Raw genomic sequence first — 7,511 nt, forward strand, 5'->3', positions numbered from 1 at the left:
TTCTGATCATGTTTACTCATCCTTCTAATTCCTTCCAGATCCACCCTTCACCTTTTCATAACCTCACAACTTTGTTTCTTCTTCTTCTTCTTTCTTCTCCTCCTCCTCCTCCTCCTCCTCTTCTTCCTCCTTCTTTCCCAACCTACAAAGTCCAATTTGTGCTGCCCAAATACACACCACCACTAGAATATCAACCTACTAGAGGCCACTCTCAAGGAAAGTTGAGTCTCCCTCTCCCCAAAACCATCAGCTGTCAATAGCACCTTAGCTGGAAACAGGGGCTTGTGAGTTTCTCTCCACTCCATGCTAGAACATTGACTGGCTTGATCATGTGCTAGCCTTGGGCAGCAGCCACAGCTGCTGTGATCTATGAGGTCAGTAGTCTTGTCATGTCCAAAAGACACTGTTTCACACTGACCCTCCCCAGCCTCTGGCTCTTACACTTTTTTTTGTTCCTTTTTCTATAATAGTCTCTGAGCCTTGGAGGAGAATATGTGATATAAATATCCCATTTGTTGCTGAGCACTCCACAGTTAACTTACTCTCTGTACATTGGCCAGATGTGAGTTCTTGCATTAACTACCATCCACTGTACAAAGAAATGTCTCTGATGAGGCCTGAGAGCCGCACTAATCAATGGATACAGAGATACAGATTTAGAGAACTGTTTGTTAGTATGTCTATTTATCAAAATAATGGTGGTTGGCTCACTTCTCTGGAACCTAGGAGCTCCTCAGTCATGGGTTTTGGCCAGATTAATGGTGCCAGGCAAGAGTTCCCTTCTGTGGAAGAGGTCTTAAATCCATTCAAAAAAAAGGGTTGGTTACCTCCATAATGGTTGTGCCACTAGTACACCCATAGGCCTATCTTGCCATGCTGGTCATTACTGTAAGTCCCAGAGCACACTGCTGGGTAAGACTATTGGTGACTTCCTGTATAGCCTCCTTTAACGGTACGATGAAAGCTAGCCATTAAGAAGGAAGCTTTCTACTCAGTGCCAATGTAATTGAACTCAGGTTGTCTAGGTAAGCTATCTTGCCAGCCCTTCTTTTTTTGTTTTTGTTTTTTAGATTTATTTGTGTATATGAATACTTTGCTTGCATGTACATCTGCACATCAGAAGATGGCACCAGACAGTGGTAAGCTGCCATTCCCAGTGGGTGCTGGAAACTGAACTCAGGACCTTCAAAAGAACAGTGGATGCTCTTAACCTCTGACCCATCACCCCAGCTCCCCTTCCATCTTTTCTGGTTTTTGTTCTAGCTGTCCTGGAACTCTCTCTGTAGATTAGATTGGCCTAGGACTCACAGAGGTCCATCTGCATCTGCCTCCCCTTAACTGGGGTTAAAGGCATGTGTCACCACTGCACAGCAAGTCCTTTGTTTTTTAACCTGATGGGAAAGGAAACATTAGGAATCCCCTCCCACCTTTTGAGAGGCTTCGTTTCATGCCTTCTTGTCTGAGAGGTAAAAGCAAGATGGAACCTTTGAGGAGCTCTGCTAATGGCATGGCAATACCCTCAGACTGAAGACACAAAAGCTGCAGTGGCCCAGGAACATTTGCCTAACTTGAGCTTGAAGAAGAGGTGACAGAGGAGGCCAGAGGCTGAGAGTGACAGGTGGAGCAGGAAGTTTAGGATGTATGTGCTTCCTACCTCAGGGCATTTGGTGATGACCAGAGATGTGTCAGATCTTCTCAATTTGGGGTTCTACTGGAGTCTGGCCAGTAGAGGACCAGAGATGATGCTAAGCATCCTGCTAGGCTCAGGACAGGCCCCCACAACAAAGACTTCTGTGGCCAAAATATCAAGAAATTGCCCTTTACCTTTTAGGCTAGCCTCATGAAGGGCCACCTCCTCAGGGCTTCTTGCGGTCTTTATCTGGGTTGAAAACTTAAAGGACTAGCGGCCACTTGCAAGGGACTTTCCTCGCCATCACCTGGCCATCCCCTCTGGCCCCTTCACTAGAGAGCTCTGTTCTCAGGTAAATGTTTTCTCTATGTGTTTGGGGAACTTTGTAAAAACTCCCCTCTAGCCATCTCATAAGCTGTGAAGGTGTGCCCTAATGTGCTTTTTCCACTAAAAAGTTTTTTTTTTAATTAAAACAGTTTGGGGATTTTCATTATTTTTGTTCAATAAATAGCAGCCAATTTGAAGACTTCAAAGGTAACACATTTCAAGAGTATCCCTCAAAAGGGAGCATAGAAAAAAAAAAAAAGAAAGAAAAATGGGGGTTGAGGAATTTAAATATGTCATAAATCAATTGATGGCTTAGACAGGAAAGTTGGTAACCTGGGCATTCCGTCCTGGCCCGGGAAACAGCCAGACAAGGTTGGGCATCAGTGCGTGGGAGCATGGAAGAGGCCTTAAACTTCTCCCCAGCCAGGAGCCAGTTGCTTAGGGTGGGGCTCCTGGGGAGCCTGGGTCATTTGCATATGCTCTTAGAGAGACTCTTGCTTGGCTTGGGCCCCGGTGTAACACTCAGCTTTAGTCCTGGCACTTGGGAAGCAGGGGCAGGTGGATCTCAAGAGACACCCTTGTTTGTTGGGAGTCTCATCTTTAGTAACTGAAGAATGGGTTTCTAGGGACTGGGAGGCCAACTCTCCAGGAGTATGACGCAGCCTTGCCACCTGCCACGGCCAAGGCATACAGACCGGACAAGTGCTTCAGAGAGCACCAATGGGAGCCAAGTGGGGTGTAGGGTATGGGGTGCCTGGTGCATGGAAGTTGCTGCATAACTTAATGCAGATGGCGAGAATAGATGATAGTCTATTTGAGACCTTTTAGGTAGAACGGTCCAAGTCTGGGGTGCTGACAAGGCCCAGAGAGTCAACCCCTGCCCATCCCCAGGCAGATGAGTGAGAGTCAACAGAGTCAACAGAGGCCAGTAGAAGCTGCTTCTCTTCCTGAGACACTAAACTGGCCCCTGAGGCCACAGACTGCCCCCTACTGGACAATGTGTCCAGGATCTCCCACCCAACAAAGGGCTGCAGAAACCGCTACCATTGGTGTCAAGCCACCGTTTCCTTCCTTCTCTCCAGCTTCAGAGCTGGCCAACCACCAGCCTGGGAAGGTGGAAGCCGACTCCTCGTGTGATTCTCCAACAGGGCAGGCACCTTGTCCACAGTTAGTGCAGGCCCACACCACACTCTACACTCTACTCTCTGGGGCCTCCCTGCCCTTGTCAGTTATCAGCCAGTCAGGACTTAAAGCCTGCGGATTGAGCTGATAACCGGTTGTTCCAACAAAAGAGTGTTCACTGTGTTAGAAGTGGGCCAGGAGTGGTTGTAAATCACTTGAGTTGCTCAGGACAGCAACTGCCTGGGGCTCTCTCCTTACTGTATTGTACTGGATCCCTGCACATTGGTTTTTAATTTCACAGGTTTTCATCACGTCCTCCACATAGCAGAAAATGTTCTAGAGGACTGCAAACTCATTTGAACCTTGTAATAGTCTTATGAGGCTTGAGGGACTTGGGATTTTCCATTTTGAAAAATTGAGGCACATTAGCCAGATGTAGTGGCGAGCTAGGCCTCCAGTTAGGTCTAGCTCCATCAGAGAAAGTGTCACCGTGAGGAGCTGGTATGATGGCCCAGCTGGAATAAAGGTGCTTTGCCACAAAGCCTGGTAACTTCCGTTTGATTCCCCAGGACCCACATGGTAGAAGGAGAAAACTGACCTCTCCCAAGCTGTCCTCTGACCTGTGCACATCCACTTACTCATACACACACAATAGATAATGTAACTTTTAAAAGTTCACAGTAAAATAGTGAGGTTTCTCTGTCTCTGTCTGTCTGTCTGTCTGCCTGCCCCCCACCTCCCTGTCTCTCTTGCTAAATTGAGATTCACAAAGTAGACTCTAGAACACTTCCTTTCAGCCGTTACCCCACCAAGGTTATACCTGGGGAAAGAGATCTTCCTTAGAGTCTATCTTAGTTAGAGCTTCCACTACTACAATAGGATACCATGACCAAAAGTAACTCTGGGAGGAAAGGATTTGATTTGTTCTATTCTTTGTAGCCCTTTAACCAGGGAAGTCAGGGCAGGAACTCAAGACAGGAACCTGGAGGCAGGAACTGAAGCAAATGTCATGGAGGGGTGCTGCTTACTGGCTTGCTCCCCATGGCTTGCTCAGCCTGCTTTCTTATAGCACTCAGGGCCACCAGCCCAGAAGTGCACCATCCACAGTAAACTAGGCCCTCCCACATCAATCATTAAGCAAGAAAATGTACCCCAGGCTTGCCCACAGGACAATCTGCTGGGAGCATTTATCTCTTCTCAAATTACTCTATCTGGTGCTGAGTTGGCATAAAACTAGCCAGCACAGAGTTTTGGTTTTTTTTTTTTTTTAAGTTTTCAAAGGACAATTTTTGTTTAAAAATAGATATGATGTACAAGACATATATAATAAAATCACAAAGCTCAATAAAATGTCTGGGTTTTTTTCTTTTGTTTTTCTTTTTCTTTTGGTTTTTAGAGACAGAGTTTCTCTGTGTAGCTTTGGCTGTCCTGAACTCACTTTGTAGACTAGGCTGGCCTCAATCTCACAGTGATACACCTGCCTCTGCCTCCCGAGTGCTGGGATTAAAGGCGTGCACCACCATGCCTGGTGCTAAAGGTCTGGTTTTGTTTGTTTGTTTGTTTGTTTTTTTATTGCTACACATGAATAAGACAAACTATATACAGCATGAAGAGCCATGAGACAATCATGAATTATATGAATATTACATTCATAGTGATTTGTTCGTTTGCATTTGTCAAGTCAGAAGCAACCAACCTTCCTACTTTGTTGGGTCCAAATTTCTAAATGAAAATCAATATCTATCATATCTCATCTCTATTAACTTAAATCATCTATCTTGATCTAAAAATATCTTATCACCTAACCAACTAAACTTGATTGTAAGACTAAACTATCTGGTCTTCAACCCCATCAGAGACAGAATTCTGCCAAAAAATGGGCAAGCTTAGATGCAGGCAGAGTCAACAGCCGAACTCTGCCAAGACAGGGTAAGCAAGTCCTCAATAGTTCCTGCCTATCAAATATGTCTGGCAGAGAGAATGGGCTAGAAGGTGTTATAGAGAATGTTGGGTGACTGTTCAGGCAGTAAACTGGCTCAGTCATTTTTTTTTTTCATTTTAGAAGCTGCACTTCTGGTTCACTCAGGCATTTAACTTGTATTCCTTCTCAGCTGAGGGGAAAGCCAGGAAGGAACAGGTTCTCCTCTTGCTTCGCCTCAGTCCACTTGCCTCTGATGAAAATTCCCCTAGAAATCAGTTTGGGGAGTGTGATGGGTTTAAGAAATGTCTTCAAGTCCCTTTTGGGGAGTCTCACTGTGTAGCCTTTACTGACCTAAAGCTAGCTAGGTAGACCAGGCTGGCCTTGAACTCATAAAGATCCGGCTGCCTCTGCCTCTGCTTCCAAAGAACTGATATTAAAAGCATGTGCCACCACAATCAGCCAGTCCTCAAGCTCTTTAATATTCCTACCTTCAAGAGACAGAGTCTTAGCCTGTGGTAGTGTATGCCTTTAAGACCAGCACTTGGGAGGTAGAGGGCAGGCAAAGCTCTGTGGTCTTGAGGACAGCCTGGTCTACATAGTGAGATTCTTTCTCAAAACAACAACAGAGTCTGGAGAGATAGCTCAGAAGTTTGGTTCCCAACATTCATGTGGTAGCTCACAACCATCTGTAACTCCAGTCCCAGAGAATCTGATGCCCTCTTCTGGCCTTGTGGGGTATTACACACACATAAAGCAAAGACATAAATATAGGCAAAACACTCCCACAATGAAATAATAAGCACATGTTTATTTGGCACATGACCTACCACTACCACCATCATCACCACACAAATAAACAAACAATAAAATTGAAAAAAATAACAAAACAGGTGAAATCTGTTTGATTTAACCTCAACAGTGGGGTTTTAGGGTCTCATCTGTGAGTAGCAAAGCAGAAAGAAGGGGGACTAGGTCATAGAAGGTGTGCTCCCCCCTTCCCCTTCCCCTTCTGTTCATACTAGCTGAAGCCAGCTCCCATGTCCTTGGGGCACTCAGGCAATCCTTCAGAAAGACCAGGAGAGGAGCCCAGGACTCTTGTTAACAGCCATATGCTTGGAAATGGATGTCCCACTTCTTTAGGACTTCAGATGGTAACAGTCTCAGTCAACAGCTTGACAGAAACCTCATGAGCTTGCCCTGACTGAGCCAAGAAGCCAAGCTGTTTCTAGACTCCTGACCTTCAAAACCTGTGTGAGATAATCAGAACTTGTTGCTTAAAGCTGCTGAGTTTGGGGCATCTTTCTGAGCATCAGTAAACAACGTGGGAGGCCCTGCCTCCCCTCACTGCTGTTGCCTGTTCAGTCTTGTGCTGCAAAGAGACCCACAGAATGATGATGATGATGATGGTGGTGGTGGTGATGATGGTGATGATGATAAGGAGGAAGAGGAGGATGTCGTGGTGGTGATGGTGGTGGTGGTGGTGATGGTGGTGATAGTGATGGTGATGGTGGTGATGGTGGTAGGTCATGTGCCAAACCTACTAGTGGTGACCAGAGGACAACTTTCTGGAATCTATTCTCTCCTTCTGTCTTCACAGTCAGTTCCAGGAGTTGAACCCAGGCCGACAAGCTTGAATGGCAAGTGACTTTATCCTCTGAGCCAGCCTCGAGGTTTATTATTATTAACTATTTTGTAAAACCTTTTTCTGATGATTTTATTATTTGACAGGAGTAGAGGTTGAACCTTGGGCCTTGGCAGACATGACAAGTCTTTCAACCGGGCCCACATCAAGAGATGAGTTGTGTTTTCAGCCCACTAAACGTTGGGTGGCTTTGTGACTTTCTTTGGTCAATAGGATGTGGTAGATGGGACACTGTGCTGTATCTGAGCATGTTCTGGGTTCTGCTTTAAGAACCCTGAATCTGCCAAGGATAAAACAGACAGGATGGGAGGGGTGGGGGAGCAGGGAAAACTGCCACGAAAGCCTTCTCAGACCAGTCGGTTGCCAACCAACCTATCAGCGGAGAAGCCCAGATGAGATCGGAGCCTCTCTAGCAATCTTCTGAATGACCTACAAACTCATAAGCAAAAAAAAAAAAAGAAGAAAGAAGAAGAAGAAGAAGAAGAAGAAGAAGAAGAAGAAGAAGAAGAAGAAGAAGAAGAAGAAGAAGAAGAAGAAGAAGAAGAAAGGTGCTCAAGGCACATTTGATGAAACAATTTAAAAAAGCCACAAATGGAGTTAGTGTTCCAGTGAAGAAAACAAGTATTAAAGTAGTCAGTATCTATGAAGCAAGCAGAAAATCACTGAGGTAGATCGAGAGTAGGGATGGGGGCATGGGCCTGTGGTTGGTTCTCCGTTTACTTTTGAATAAGGCAAAAATCCTCCCAATGGACTCCAAGAACTTCGAGGGCTGTCCTTGCCGACCCACTCACATACCAACCTTGTCCCCTGCCACTCTCTGATCCAGACACTGGCTTCCCACCTCAGCTGTGTGCTGATGTCCCTGCCAG

This window comes from Acomys russatus, chromosome 1, assembly GCF_903995435.1.
Source record: "Acomys russatus chromosome 1, mAcoRus1.1, whole genome shotgun sequence".
Classification (NCBI taxonomy): Eukaryota; Metazoa; Chordata; class Mammalia; order Rodentia; family Muridae; genus Acomys; species Acomys russatus.